Below are 16969 nucleotides of genomic sequence, written 5' to 3'. Positions count from 1 at the left end.
GGGTAGCCGCTTGTGATAGTCTGCGGAGCATGAGCTAGTGGAGTTAGAGAGTGTCGTGATACTGCGGGGAGCCGTAGTACTCACTAGTCAGAGGGTGTTGTGATACTGCGGGGAGCCGTAGTACTCACTAGTCAGAGGGTGTTGTGATACTGCGGGGAGCCGTAGTACTCACTAGTCAGAGGGTGTTGTGATAATGCGGGGAGCCGTAGTACTCACTAGTCAGAGGGTATTGTGATACTGCGGGGAGCCGTAGTACTCACTAGTCAGAGGGTGTTGTGATACTGCGGGGAGCCGTAGTACTCACTAGTTAGAGGGTGTTGTGATACTGCAGGGAGCCGTAGTACTCGCTAGATGGCAAGAGAATGTGATGATGGAATGATCTCCGATCAGCGTATGATGTGGAAGAGTTTTGGGCTTGAGTAGCCCTAGTATTGAGTTTTGGAGCCTGGGTGTTGACCCAGGGGTGATACTGGGGTCTCCGTCTCTGCCAGGAGATGCGGCGAGATGCGCAACAGAAACCAGAGATTAGAGTTGAGACGATCCTCGGTTGGATTGTATTTTCTCGCATGAGGAAAAGAGAATTTTGTGACTTGCGTGCCCCTAGGCCGGGATAGTGGCCACGGGGAGGAAGTTAGCGGGATATTTGGATCATGATATGGGTGACCTTTGGAGGCTCAGCTGTGGAGCCAAAAGCTGACCTGGTGCTCAGTCTCGAGGAGAGATATGAGAAATGAGCTAGAGCTTATCATGATGATGTCTGAGGACACTTTAGAGCGAGCGAGCGATTCAGACGCTCGAAGACATGCTTCGGACATGTGTATTAGATCTCGGAGGGAGTTGCGACACGTATTTATCTTTGGTTGAGTTATCCTATATCAACAGCCATCATTAGTGCACTAGTATGCCACCCTTTGAGATGTTGTATGGGAGAAGGTGTCGGACCCTCATTTGCTGGGGAGAGGTAGCGCATGGACCCGAGAGTCCTTGCGAGCAGATCCAGAGCATGTGCGATACATGGAGTAGTGACAAGGTTGATAAGTGTATTTCCCTGGGTAAGGGAAGAGAAAAGTATGTAACCCCGAGGGGGGGGGGGGAAAGTGTTAGTTCACGGAAGTGAAAGTAGTAGTGAGAATGGAAGATTTGGAGTATGGTGGTTGAACACTGTGTCCGTGACAGTGGTATGGAATGACATAATGATGGGATGTCTGTTGAGGACGTGGAAGGGATTCCGTGGGTGTAGAGCCAAGAGTCTCAGGTTGGATGCAGAGATGGAGTCTGGGACTCCTAGCTTGATTCTGATCAAGGGTTGCGTGCGTTGTGGTGGTTCTTCCTGGGGATGTTAGAAATGTCGTCAGTGTGACGGGTTTTTCTTAAACCGAGGGTGCGAAGGTTGGTGTAGCATGTGTGTGTGATTGCAAGAAGAGGACTCGTGGGAGTTGCTCTGGGATTGAAGAGTGTGTCTTTCTGTCACCATGGAATGGATAGAGTGGGATTCGGATCGGGGATCCGGTGGTTCGTGATTATATCTAGCTCGTAGGGGGTCGAGCGATTGTTGAGATTTGGAGCAGTGATGCATCTCGGGTAATTCTCGATTGTTGAGTGTGATTATCAGAGGGTACAACCGGTGCCCAGTTCGAGACGGTGGTCAGGACACCGTAAGGAAAGGGAAAGTGTGTTCGAGTTTCGATGGGTATGCCTTGTGAGACCTGGTCCGATTAAGGCTAGGTGGCACGTGTGGGAGTATTTCTGGAGTTGAGTTGCTGTAGGCTTCGAGGACGAAGCCTAATTTTAGTGGGGGAGAATTGTAACATCTCGAAATATCAAGAGTAGAGTGAAGGGCTAAAAGAGTAAATGGGGAAAGAGCAACTCGGCGAGTCCATGTGTGGACTCGGCGAGTAGAGTCGCGACTGGGTCGCGTGTTAAGTAGCCGACTCGGCGAGTCAATGAGATGGACTCGGCGAGTAGGCGCTGAGTGGAGAAAACCCTAATTCTCGGGGTTGAGCCCTATTTAAAGATCATTATGTCTCCTTCTCAGCCTCTCTATCACCCCTTGAGTCCCAGAAACCCTAATTTCGAGGAGAAACACCATGGTTGAGCAAATTGGAGCTTGGAGAGGTGATTGTTGAAGAGATCCTAGAAAAGAAGAGGTTTGGAGCAAGGGGCTTTGCTTGGAATTGAGTTTCATTGCAGTTGGGGCGTCCTCTTGGAGGTAATATCTCGTTTTTGAGCTGCTATTTCTTTAATGCATCATTTTGGGGGTGTTAGAGACCATATCCTTGGATGTATTGGAGTCTAGAGGTTAGATCTGAGGTTGCTACCTCAGATCTGGAAGGGAAAAGGATCAGAGAGCATGAAAGTCCCTGTTTGTGAGTGATTGATGGAGCTATTTTGTCCCAAACCCAAACCCTAGAGTGAAAATGCATAGATCTCTTTGGATTCACGTAAAGTTTGCCACTTTACGTGATGGATGAGTGGTAGGAGGCTAGATCTATGTTTTGGAGCAATTGCATGGCCTGGAATGCTTCTGAATGGATTCAGACCGGTGGTACTCGGCGAGTCACATGAGTGTACTCGACGAGTTGCTTGAAGATGAGCTGGGACTCGGCGAGTTGGAAGAACAACTCGGCGAGTTGGATGAAGATGGCATGGAACTCGGCGAGTTGTATGAACAACTCGGCGAGTAGGTTGATGATAGTCTTGGACTCGGCGAGTCTGTTCTTGGACTCGGCGAGTCTTGTCGAAGAGTCCCGATATTCGCTGGATGAGTCGAGAATCGGTGAGTCAAGGGATGACTCGGTGAGTTGTGTGCGAGTGGACTCAGAGTTGTTGGACTCGGCGAGTCTCGGGGTGACTCGGTGAGTTAGGTCGCGGATTGAGTGAAGTACTGATTATGGGAACTCGGCGAGTCATAGGGTTGACTCGGCGAGTAGGGTCAGTCAGGGGTTGACTTTGACCAAGAATTGACCGTTGACTTTTAGGGTTTGGTCAGCGATGTGGCCTTTGGGCCAAGAGAGGGGTAGAATAGTCTTTTACCCTTAAGAGGGTGCATTGAGAGGATTGATTCTAGTCTCGAGAGTTATAGTCATGAGAGTTTTTGCCTTACGTGTTAGGCGGTGGCGAGTTCGAGATTCAAGTGTGGAGATATCTGCTTTCTGCTTGCCAGGTGAGTCTTCTCACTATACTTTACCTTGAGTAGGTAACTAGAGTTATGTGACAGAGTATTTGTATGCTATGTATGTTATGTGTTGTACTGCATATTTCTATGTGATTTATGCTGTGCATGTTTGCAGAGTTGGAACCGATGGGTTCCTAGAGTTAGAACCAGAAGGTTCACAGAGTTAGAACCTGAGGGTTCACAGAGTTTGGGTGCACGGACCCATAGAGTTATAGCCTCGAGTGGCTTATATGTGTTATGTGTGTGGTATTTTGGGAAACTCACTAAGCTTCGTGCTTACAGTGTTTGTGTGATGTTTTGCAGGTTTCTTTCGGTATCACGGGACGGCACTGGCTTGATTGTACACACCAGAGAAAGAGTTATGTTTTGGAGGATCCTGGTTTTCTATGCAAGTGAAAATGGAGTTATGTTTTGTAATCCGATTATGAATGAGATTCTAAACAAGTGTTTCTAAGAATAAAATGATTATTTTAAATGAAAAATTGTTTTGAAATTTTTGGTGTTACAAATAACAATTTAGTGTGCTCAGTGTGCTCAATTTTTGCTTAAATAGGAAATGGTTAGTTTAATTTTATTTAACATTGTATTATTAATAGTATTTAAAATGAATTTGATCATAAAATGAAACATTCTACTATTGATATTAACCATGTAGTTTTATGTGCTATGAATAAGTAAAGACAATTAAATTTTTTTGGGCCTTCAACATGTGAAGGTGGAAAAATAGAATGTGAAGAGTAGTGTTATATTTTTTGAACTCAACTATTTAAATTTTTTACAATTTTTGAAAATTTACCTGTAACTCGATTTCTATTGCTACAGGGGCAAAAGGGAAGAAGAGAGTGATTCGCTTATAAATGTGTGTTTAAATATATCGTATTAGTAATCCTATATTTATGGCAGACAATGGAAAACAAGAGAAATCATATGTTGAAAAGCCTCTAAAGATCTAAATTCCATCAACTCTAAAAAAGAAACTTGTCGATGTCGTCAAGAAGATTATGTAGGAAGTTGTAATCATCGTTTGGGTTGTCTTAAGAACAAGATTGCTTATTTTTTTTTACTCATATCATTAAGTGTAAATTTGGATTAGTACAGAGTTGGGATTTAGATTTCCAGTTACTTACTTATGGTATTATAATCGCTTAAATTACTTTGTAGAATCTTTGGGTATACCAAGTTTTATACCGGATTTTGTTTGTGTTTTATGTGCTTTATATGTGCATGTTGGTGTAGCATTTTTTTACAAGTTTTTTTAAGAAATGCCTGTGGATCGTGCTTAGCACAACCCATACACCTACCTATTATGATAGAAATGAATTGATATCTTTACATATTTAAACTTTCATTTCTATATTGTGTACTGGGCTCTCTAGATGGTAAAGCAAGAAGAGAATAACCGACTTCTTTTAATCTTTCTTCATGACGAGTTGGAGAGAAAATTTTCAGTCATTTAGAAATTCAAATGATGAGGTATATTTTACTCTCAACATATTACGATATTTTGTTTAAGCATAGTTATAATTATATATGTTTTGTTTAGGATAACAATCCAAGTCAAAGTTATGAAAATGAAGATATATCAGAATTCTCATAAAGTATCACATCTTATTTTTATAGTTAATTATATAAGTTTTATATTTTTATATTCGAAGAATTTCGTATATACCCCTTTATAATTATTTATTGGAATTTATATCAGTATAATTTTAACAAAATTTAGAATATTCATATTAAAAATTGGAATACCCATAACACCCGTACTTTTATTTTTTCTTCAAATTCGTTGAGGAAACTTTAGCCAACAACATATATAAACGAAATCTTTGTCAAACACCTACCATAGTTATCTATTAGGAACATGAAAATTTACAAACGTAATCTAACCTTTCTCATAAAAATCATATAAAATGGGGATTTGATTTCCCACTCATCTTTGTTTTATTATATAAAATAGGTAATCAATTCAATATGAAATGGGGATTTGATTTCCCACATTGATTTTTTTTTAAAGAGAATGGTGCTTTTTTTTTTTTTTTTTTAAACCCCGTATAAATTCAAACAAAAATGGCCTTTCCTAGTTCCTTCTCGAGAATACCACTTTTTCAATCACTCCTCGTTGGCATTACCAGACAACCATCTTCTTGAAAGGGTTAGTCAACTCAACCAAATTCACATAAACTTTTAGGCAACAAAGATCCGAATAGGAGATCCTTCAAGCATTAACCTTCAATGGCCTCTTCTTCGATTGCATCCATTCAGAAAAGCTTTACATATGATGTATTTTTGAGTTTTAGAGGTGAAGACACACGCACCAATTTCATTGATCATCTTTATGAAGCTCTTAAGCAGCAAGGCATTTATACTTACAAGGATGATGAGGCAATTAGAAAAGGGAAAAGGATCAGTGATGAGCTCATCAGTTCCATTAAAGACTCAAAATTCTATATCATTGTTTTCTCCAAGAACTATGCATCTTCAGCTTGGTGCTTGGATGAGCTTGTGATGATAATGGGGTGTCACAAGACGACTGAGCATACTGCATACCCCATCTTCTATGATGTGGAACCGACAGAGGTCCGGAAACAAAGCGGGGCAGTCGGAAAAGCTTTTGTTAAACATGAAAATGATGAAGCTGCTGGGAAATGGAAAGAGGCTCTAAAAGAAACCGCAGATCTGGCTGGATGGGAGTTGAAGAACACTGCAAATGGGTAATTCCTTACTTCATCGATCATATCTTTGTATAATTATTCTTTAATTTTGATCACAAGATCCCGTTTTGGTCGATATAGTTTGGACCGGGTTGTTATACCTGACCCGATTTTGACCTGCCGGGACCCCTTTTTTCTTATCAATTTTAACCAAACTTACGACTTACGAATAATTCCTAATCATGTCCATTGCAACTCAGTTTCCAATTTCAATTTTCTAATAATTTCTCAAAAGAGGTCTCTGTTTATATTGTTTTCCATAATTCAACCTTAAGGAAAAAATAAGTTATTTGAGCTTATCTATTAGTTTAATTTCCAATCTGCACGGTTATCACTATTCTATTATCATATCTCTACAATATTCCTTCATTTTGTTTGTTAGTAATCTATGTCCCAAAAGGTCATCCAAGATATCTCATGTTGTTGTATGGTTATGTTATTATTTCATATACTTTGTATTTTGTTATAGTTCACGTGGGATTTTGAGCAAACTAACTGAATCTTCTTTAATATATAGGCATGAAGCCAAACTCATCCAAAAAGTTATTGAAGAAATTTCACTACAGTTACGTTCCATTGATTTCAATGCTGATGAAAAACTAATAGGCATGGAGACCAGGGTAAAGGATGCTGTATCATCTTTAGAAATTGGTACCGATGATGTTCGTGTAATCGGTATCAAGGGGATGGGAGGTGTTGGGAAGACAACTTTGGCTAGAGTGGTTTTTGATCAAATATCCTTTCAGTTTGAAGCTAAAAGCTTTGTTGAGAATGTCAGGGAAAATTCAAATACTTCTTTGTGTGGTTTGAAATCATTGCAAAATCAAGTCCTTAAAGATGTCTTATTTGATCAAGGCAATGTGAATAGTGTGCATGATGGGAAAATCATGATGAAGAAGATGCGTAATAAAAAGACTCTTCTTGTTCTAGATGATGTGGACCATATAGACCAGCTTGAGGCGTTAGCTGGTGATCTTAATTGGTTCAAACCGGGAAGTAGAATTATCATTACAACAAGAGATGAGCAGGTGCTCGTGGCACACCGGGTGAAGTTGATTCTTGATGTCAATTTGTTATCAGAGGAGGAAGCGATTTGCCTCTTCAGTAGGTATGCATTTGGGGGAGAGATTCCAATTCAAGGGTATGAAGATCTATCGGAACAAGTTGTACGGTATGCTGCTGGTCTTCCCTTAACGATAAAAGTTTTGGGTTCATTTCTTTGTGGTAAAAATGAGAGTGAATGGATAGATGCACTAGAAAGATTGAAAACAATTCCGTTAAAGGAAACTCTTCAGAAATTGGAATTAAGCTACATCAGTCTAGAGGAAGATTACAAGGAAATATTCCTAAATGTTGCATGCTTACTGAAACGGTGGTCGAAACCCGTGGTAATTGAAGCGCTTGAAAGTTGTGGATTTCATGCCACAAATGGTTTAAAAGTTCTTGAGCAAAAATCTCTTATAACTATTACTAGAAAACCTTTTGAGTTTGTGCACATGCATGACCATATTGAAGAAATGGGCAGAAATATTGTTCGTCGTTTGCACCCAGATAAGCCTCAGAAACACAGCCGATTGTAGATTGATGATGAAATTAAAGATATATTGGCTAATGACTTGGTAAGGTCAAGTTTATTTGTAAGTTTTATGAAACTAGCCTATTATGCATTTCTTATGACACAAGTTTCATGGTGACTGCTTTTGCATTACAGGGTACTAAAGCAACAAGATACATACAATTCCAGTTAATGGGAGGCAATTTTGAAATGGTTATGAAGGGTCTTAGAAAGATGAAGGAACTTAGATTTCTTCACATATCTCGGAATACAAGATATAATTTTGCGGAAGAAAGGAAATATGCTAATGTCAGCCAATACTTTCCAAATGCTTTACAATATCTTTGTTGTAAGGAGTATCCTTTCAAGTCTTTACCCCCAACATTTCAAGCAAATAATCTTGTTGCCCTTAAGATGGCTCAAAGCGAAATAGTACAACTTTGGGAAGGGGGAGAAAGAAAGGTAGAATTATGGTTGATTGATTATTTTACACGATTCATCATGATGCTATACATCCATTGCTTTGTAATTTAACCAATATTGATCTTGTTCATTTGTTTATGTTAGGTTCTTAACAAGCTCAAGAGTCTTGACCTCGGTCATTCAAAGTTGACGACCCTTGATCTTGAGCTTAGTCCAAATCTCGAGACGTTATCTCTAAGTGGATGTCGTGACTTGGTACAACTTCACATGCTCAATGGATGTCGTCAGCTCAAATCCATCGACCTCAGTTATTCAAAGTTGACGACACTTGATCTTGGGTCTAGTCCAAATCTCGAGGTGTTGTCTCTAAATGGATGTTATGACTTGGTTCAACTTCACATGCTTAATGGATGTCGAAAGCTCAAAGCCATCGACCTCAGTGAGTCAAAGTTGAAGACAATCGACCTTCGCCCAGCTGTGAACCTCGAGCTCTTACATCTTAAAGGCTGCAATGCTTTGGTAAAACTTTGCTTACCAAATGGATGTCTAAAGCTCATATCTGTTAACCTCAGTGGTTCTAAATTGAAGACCATTGACCTTCATTCATGTGTGAATCTCAAGTTGTTAGATCTTGAAGACTGCAATGCTTTGGTAGAACTTCACATGCCTGGTAGATGTCTGAATCTCAGATCCCTGACACTCACTAATTCACAGTTGAGGAACGTAGACATTGGGTGGACTCCGAATCTGGAGGATTTAGATCTTAACAATTCTTATGATTTGGAAGACCTTCACATGGCTGATAAATGTCTAAAGCTCACATCCCTCAACATTAGTCATTCAAAGTTGAAAACCCTTGACCTTGGGTTGACTCCAAATCTGAAGAAGTTAGATCTAAAAGAATGTAAGAATCTGGTACAGCTTCATGTTCCCATTGGATGTCTAGAAAATCTTGTCTACTTGAACTTAAGAGGCTGTTTGGGGTTTACATCTTTTATGGTTGACAAAAGGAATGTTGCTTCTAGTAGAAGGGATGAATCACTTGAGATTGGTCCTTCAGCTGAGTCACATCTGATTGCCAAGTCCCTTGAAAGATGTCCACTTCACCCGGACAATACTTTGCGACAGTTTCAGTTTGAATGCTTTTACATTGATGATCCCTCAGTGACTAGAAATCTTGAGAAGCTTATTTCTGAAGGTCTGTGTGCTTGCACAAACCTTGAGACACTTTCAGAAAGCATTTTTGGGTTACGATGTTTAAGAATGCTTAAACTCGAAGGCTATCCGGAGGCTCCTAAGGACCTTGACCGGGTAGAATGTCTAGAAGAGCTAAGTTTTTCTAGGACAAATATGAAACATCTTCCGGATAGCATTTGTATGTTGAAACATCTGGAAATTCTTCAACTTAAAGATTGTTGGAGTCTTGAGAAGTTACCCGAGGATCTTGGTCGATTAGAATATTTAGAGACTCTATATTTGTCGAATGCAAAGATCGAACATCTTCCAGATAGCATTTGTATGTTGAAACATCTGAGAACACTCACTCTATTTCGTTGTTGTTCACTTAAGACATTACCAAAGGATCTTGGCAAATTAGAACATTTGGCATGGCTAAATCTGTCATCCTTGATCATCAAACATCTTCCGGATACCATTTGTATGTTGAAATATCTGGAATGTCTCAGACTTGATGATTGCAAATTACTTGAGAAATTACCGGAGGATCTTGACCAATTAGAACGTTTAGAGCAGCTAGACCTAGGGGAGTGTAAGATTTTACAAGATATCCCAATCGGCATCTGTAAGATGAAATGTTTAAAATGGTTAAATGTAGCAGGTACAAGCATAAGTCGTCTTCCGCATGACATTTGTTTTTTGAAAGGCATGCGTATTTCAGGATCGAGAGACCTTCTTCAATCCTGTGGTTTTACATCCGAGATACAAACCTTCGAACATACTTGCTTCGTAGATGTGTGAATATCACAAGCCAGGAGTCTGTTAGTGTTAGTATCCCACATCATGACCCTGTATGTCTCTATTTATGTTGGAGTCTACCCAATATTCGTAAGGGCTCTTTTGGAGCGAAAACATGACTACACAAATATCAATGTTTGTGGGGGAGTGTTAGTGTTCCACATGATTCGGTATGTCTTTCTATATGTTGGAGTCTATCATCTCTCCACGAGGACTCTTTTTGAGGGTATATGATTTTGAGATGCTCCCATGGCCTAGGAAAATCCGATTCACAAAGAACTATTCTAATAGGTACTTTCTTTGTTTTTTTATTGATGATTTGAATTTTGAAATCAATGACTACAATTAATTCTCTTAGCAAAATTCAGTAATTGTACTTAAAAAAAAATACTAGTACTATTATGCATAAAAAGAATTACTGAATTTTGAATTTAGAGACTTATATTTGAGTTAAAACCATCAATGTCTTGGCAGATCCAAATACAATGTCAGAATTGATCAAGAATTAAGTAAAAAAAATCATAGAAACACATGTGGATTTCATGCAAATTGTACTTAACAAGTAAAGCTTGTATTCCCTTCTTTTTCCCATTTTTTGCATCATTATTGTATTTGTGTTGCTATCGATCCTAACATTTAAATAAATCATTTATTGCAATTTGGAATTTGATGTCAGGAAGCAATTGGAACACATGCGAGGACCTTGATGAAAATGGTGGGAACTTTGATATGACTTTTTAAATGGTCCTGTTAATAATATGTTAAGGAACAGTTTTTGCGTAATTTAAAAACATAAACAAGCTTGTATTCCCTTCTTTTTCCCATTTTTTGCATCATTATTGTATTTGTGTTGCTAATGATATGACTCATCCATGATTCATCGTTTGATTATATTTCAAAGCGATTATTTTGTTAGAAAAATGAGCTAAGAGTTCTTATTACTTCTAGGGCCATGTCAGTAAAGGGGACAAAATGCTGATGGTGCAGGGCAAATTGTTAGGATCCATTATATATATATATATATATATATATATATATATATATATATATATATATATATATATATATATATATATATATATATATATATATATATATATATATATATATATATATATATATATATATATATATATATATATATCACCACCTTCTTTTACTTAAAAAATTACTGTGAAGGGATTCATCTTTTATTTTTGTTTCGGACCTTAAATCAACTTGAATCGGTGTCCCTTCGGGGACATCCGATAAAACTGGAACGATATAGATGTTGAATCGGTTCTATCTGTTTGAACCCATAACTTCATTTAATTTTTTTGGGGGAAAGAGAGAATTTCAATATAGAGTATATAAATAATAAATATCAGTAGGATGGACATAGATTGTTGTCTAATTGCATATATGTAACATCTCAAACATAAGAGATCATCCAGGTTCTTCCATTAGTGACATTATTAGACATTTAAGGCGTTGTTTGATTTTTTTTTTGAGGTAAAATATATGCAGTCTGTGGACCACATCTACAGACCTCTGCTGTAGAAGAGGTGGACCAAACGTCTGTAGTTTGAAAGAAGAAGATTGTTTTTTAACATCTACAGACTGCTAGAATTAAATAAAAATTAATTAAACTGGTTAAAAAAAAACTTAAAAGAATTTTTCAATAATTTTGTGACTTTATTATAGATAAATAAAAATGAAGATCAACTTTTATGTATTATTATATAAAAGTGAAAATAAAATTGTACTAATTAACATATATATTTGATAAAAACCAATCAACTTTGGTCGCAAAATTATACATAAACATTGTAATTAGAGATAAAAAAATTTAGGACATAAAATGGATGAAAATAAACTTTGAACTTGAGTAAAAAATTTCAAAATTTTCATTTTACTTTTTCAATTAAATCTATTAAAAATTGGTCATAAATATTTTTCTCAAGAAATAAATGATACTACATTAGATAATGTTTTATAAAATTTGGCACAAAATTTATAAGACAATATTAGGATTTTTTCGTATCTATATAAATAACTCCAACGACCATTATTGCAATTAAATCTTTATTTATAAATTTATCACAAAGGTCATAATTATGTCGTCAAACCTTTTTCCTTAAAGTATTGTAACTTTTTTTTTTTTCAAATTGTTTATCATACATAAAGTTGGAATAAATCTAAGTTTAAAAAAAAAAAAGATATATGTGTTTTTTAGTCTAGAAGATGTTTTAAAACTCTGGTCTACATCTGTGCCGAGGACGCAAATACATTTTTAGGTCTATAGTCTTGAAAGAAAAAAAAACAGTTTGCGAAGTCTAATGTCTACGCGTGGTCTGCATGGTGCATACAGAAGAAGCCAAGTATAACATCCAAAAAATTTCAAACAATTAAATTTATTTCAAAACAACCCATTTACTAATAAAGGTGTTTACAAAAGCATTGTTTCCAAAACATTATTTAAAAACCAGTGTCTCCCAAGATCAATGACATAAAATCAGGATGTGTGCGGTCACGCCTTCGCCTTTCCACGGTCCTCTAAAGTACTTGAAACCATAAACCAAAACTGTAAGCACGAACCTTAGTGAGTTCCCCTAAAATACCACCACATAAACATAACAAATAACATATATAACAACATGTCGGGTCCAATCAACCATCGGGCTGGAATACCCCAACCCCAATCAACCTCCGAGTCCAGTCATCCTCGGGATGGAATATCCCAGGTTGGAATGCCATTGCACTATGGGTCCAGTCAACCATCGGTTGAAATACCCCAGGCCCAATCAACCTCTGGGTCCAGTCATCCTCAGGATGGAATACCCCAGGTTGGAATGCCACTATACAACGGGTCCAGTCAACCATCAGGTTGGAATACCCTCGGGCCCAATGGCCCCGGTCTGTTGGCTCATGTACATAGAAGTAAAGCCTCAACCACCAATCAAAATATATGCACATATAACAAATAAACATAAAATCAATCAACAGACAATCAAGCAGATCTACGTATCACTAAACATAACATCATCCTATATATCATGATATAGATCTAACAGATCAATACAACACGATAACATACAATCACATAAAAGAATATCCAATCCAATGGGCCGGCCGTGGTGTCTTCGACCCGTAAGTATAGTGAGGAAAACTCACCTTTCGATCTGATTAATAGCTGATGGGGTCCTAACTCTAAATCTGGGCTCTAAGTGTCACCTATCCATCCAAATGACCAATTCTCAAACACAATACAACATACCCAAAATACCCCTTGGTCACAATTGGTCAAAATCTGGTAAAAGTCAAAATTCCAAAAATTCAACCGAGTCAACCCAGCTGAGTACGCCCAACATACACGTTAGTTGACCAGGTATAGTCCTGTTGGCCACGTAAGAGCAACATACACCTTGTACACCCAGCGTACACAGCTGGCTGCCAAACCAAATCATTAAGAGGTTAATCCTTAAGCTCTTAAGCCCATTTTCCAGATCCAAACCCAAAATGATATCCTTGACCATAAAGTTTCCCACATTATAGTCTTACATGGTTCCGGGTAAAGTGGGTCTAGAACCGGAAAACCCGGAAACTTCAAAGTGGGTAGGTTGGAACCGGATAAAGTGGGTTTAGACCCGGAAAACCCGAAAAAACCGGAATTTTTTGGTAATTACTTACAACTTAGTGGGTTGAACTTTGAAAATTTTTATATTGATATCCCCACTTTGGGGGGCTGTAACTTATTGAATACGAAACCACAATTAACAAAATTATAGTCTAAAATCATGTACAAACTCTAAAATACACTTTGGAAAAACCCGCATGTCAATCCGAATTTAAACGAATGAGATATACTTGTGTTAATATTTTCACATAATACAAAGTACAAAAACAAATAGCTGAAAAGTTGAAAGTTTTCAGTTTTGATATCCCAACTTCGGAGGACTGTAAATCATTGAATGTTAAACCAAAAATGACAAAATTATAGTTTAAACTCATGTACAAACTGTAAACTAGAAGTTGGAAAAAACCACATGTCAATCCGACTTCAAACGAATTAGATATGCATGCTTTAAAACTTTCACCGAATACAAAAAAACTAAAAAACTAAAAACTTTCAGCTTTGGTATCTCAACTTTTGAGGACTGTAAGTCAATGAATATAAAACTAAAAATGAAAAATTTATAGTCTAGAATCATGTACAAACTCTAAACTACATGTTGGAAAAAACCGTATGTCAATTGGAGTTGAAACAAATAAGATATGCATCTTGTAAACGTTTCACAAAAAGTGGTTCCGGCCCTAAAAGTGGTTCCGGTTCCAAAAACCGGTTCCGGATTTTAGACCCGGTTTACCCGGACCCAATGGACCCAAACCCGGATTACCCGGAACCCGGATAAAGCCAATTTTTAAACCCGGAACCGGACCCAGTTCTATATATTCCGGTTCTAACGGGTCCGGTTCCGGTTCGGTTCCGGTTCCGGTCCGGTTTTCCAGTTCTAAATCTCATCCCTACCACCGACCACCACAAGGGTGGTTGTGGGTGTGTGTTATTTTTAGTATAGTGTATGTGTGTATGTTATTTCGTGAGTGCATTGTAATTGTAAAAATTGGAATAATGAAAGGAAAATCAAACCACCACCATAGGGTGGTGGCTGCCGCCACCGGCCGCCGTGTCGGGTGGCGGTGTGTTTTCCTTGTGAGTTTGATTCGTTTGGGGGTGCTTGAAACCCTAATGGGCCAAAGTAGCTCAAATGGGCCCAATAAAGCTTAACGGACCCTAATAAAACCCTAATGGGCTCAATGATATTCTAGTGGGCTTGATAGGCCCAATAAAGCCCTAAATAATCTAAAAGTCCAACAAATTAATAATGGGCTAGTATTTGTGTTGGAAACCCTAATGCCAATAAATCTTAATTTGGGGAATTAATCGGGACTCTCTGGAATTATATAATAATTTGGAATATTGAATAATAATCATTAGCGGAAATTAATCTAAGCAATATTGGACGTAATGGATTATGACCTTAATGGGTTAAGTAGGAAACTTAACCCTAATCATCATTTTATGTGAAACCCTAATTTCACTTGGGTTTAGTGTTGGGCCTTTCTATTGGGCCTAAATGATTGAGATAATAATGGACCATCCAAGAGCAAGCAATTGAACTAGAATAATTTAATGGGCCTAGGGTAAGGCCCATGTAAGGGGTTTAGGCCCAATTTGGAAAATTAGGCCATAGATGGGCCATAGTTTGGGCCTTAATAATTACATGATGTTGGGCCTCAGAATAAGACAATGTATAGGCCTAGGCCCAATTTGGAAAATTGGGCCATGTGTTGGGCTTTGATTCCTAGTCGACTTTGGGCCTATGGATTGGGCCTTGGGCTTGAATAAGCCAAGCTAGGGGTAATGTAGTAATTACCCAAAGAATGTACTTATGGTTATGTATTGGGACCCAATTATTAATTGGGTGTTATTTTGGTGTTGACAGTTCGGAAATTTGTCAGCCAGCAGCTGGGGTCGAGTCTGCGGGACTTCAGCAAGTATGGGATTGTGTCTTCGGGACTTCAGCAGTGTGAGGTGAGTTACCTTCCAGTAGCGGTGGGTCTACGGCCACAATGTCGGCCCACCAGTAGGAATTGTATGATAGATGTTTGTCTCTGTGATATTCATATAGGGTTGCTACTACCTGTGATATGTTATTGTGCTAGTATGATATGATGCTATGTGCTAGTGACAGTAGGGGGAGATAGTCCCCCAAAATACCGGTCGATAGGGCCGAAAGGGCGGTCATGCCCAGCCATGATAGATAGATTATGTGATATATGTGTTATGTGGTAGTAGTAGGGGTGAAATAGTCCCCAGTATCCGGTCGAGAGGACCGAATGGGAGGCCAGCTCCCAGACATACTAGTTAGTATCCGGTCGAGAGGACCGAAGGGGAGGCCAGCTCCCAGACATGCTTGTCAGTATCCGGTCGGGAGGACCGAAGGGGAGACCAGCACCCAGGTATGCTAGTCAGTATCCGGTCGAGAGGACCGAAGGGGAGGCCAGCTCCCAGATAGACTAGTCTGTATCCGGTCGAGAGGACCGAAGGGGTAGGTCGGGCACCCAGATATGCCTGACAATATATGTATGTTATGTGATTGTTTGGTATGAGGTATGATGGGGGAACTCACTAAGCTTTGTGCTTACGGTTTTCAGTTTTGGTTTCAGGTACTTCGTGTTTAAAGGAAAGGAGCCGGCTTGATCGCAGTGCATCACACTATGGTTTTCCGCACATGAGATCTTTGGGATTACACTTTGATATTATTTTATGATAACACGTTTGATTATTTCTACTTTGGTTTTGACATGACATGATATTACAGATGTTTTATTACACTATTGGTTTTATAATGACGTATTTAAAAATGAAATTTTTGGCCTGTATTTTTGGGATGTTACATTCACACTCTAAGAAGCTTTCTCTCTCTACTCTCTCTCTCTCTCTCTCTACAATTCCGAGTTTGATCAAGAACCATCAAGAATGTAAGTGATTCATCACCTTTCTTGTGTTTTAATCCCTTCTAAGTGATGAATCCATGTTTTCATTCCATATAATTTCATCTTTGCTAGATATCCTCTCTCACCAAGAACACAAGAACACACACTATGTTTGGTGGCTAAAAACCTTATTCCAAGCCTCTCTCCGTAAGTAACAACCCTCCATGCTTAATGTTTTTTGGAAACCACTGATTTTTGACCTACATCGACCCAAATCATAAACTCGGAATGGGTTTACGGCCATACACCCTTCAATAGCCACAATCTCCATTTTAGGTCGATTATTGGCCTTTAAACCCTACTTTGAGCTTTGCACAAGGCTTAGAATAATTCCAAGAGGCTAGAAAGGACCCTTTGGAGGCATTACCTTTATTGTACGAATTATTAAACGATTACGAGTGTGAAATATGAGGCAACGAAGATGGGTCGAATTATTAAACGATTACGAGTGTGAAATCAAGTACCACCCGGGCAAGGCCAACGTGGTAGCTGACACATTGAGCCGGAAGGAGTACTCTAATCGTCGTGTGAAAACACTCTCAATAACCATCCAATCCCACTTAACCACTCATATTGGAGTAGCCCAATCAGAGG

General features: G+C 38.6%; 1 pseudogene across 1 annotated transcript; it reads left to right on the top strand.

Annotated features, from left to right (window-relative positions):
* Positions 1-5253: 5253 nt before the first annotated feature.
* LOC145077160 (TMV resistance protein N-like) lies at positions 5254-10695 on the top strand (annotated as a pseudogene). Its single transcript, XR_013692986.1, has 6 exons — positions 5254-5886; positions 6404-7505; positions 7598-7903; positions 8009-10129; positions 10313-10400; positions 10515-10695. The product of XR_013692986.1 is annotated as a TMV resistance protein N-like (transcript).
* The last annotated feature ends 6274 nt before the right edge of the window (positions 10696-16969 follow it).

Source organism: Lactuca serriola, chromosome 9, assembly GCF_051521515.1.
Source record: "Lactuca serriola cultivar US96UC23 chromosome 9, Lser_US96UC23_V15, whole genome shotgun sequence".
Classification (NCBI taxonomy): Eukaryota; Viridiplantae; Streptophyta; class Magnoliopsida; order Asterales; family Asteraceae; genus Lactuca; species Lactuca serriola.
The sequence above is the reverse complement of the archived record's forward strand: the minus strand, read 5'-3'. Positions and strand labels throughout refer to the sequence as shown.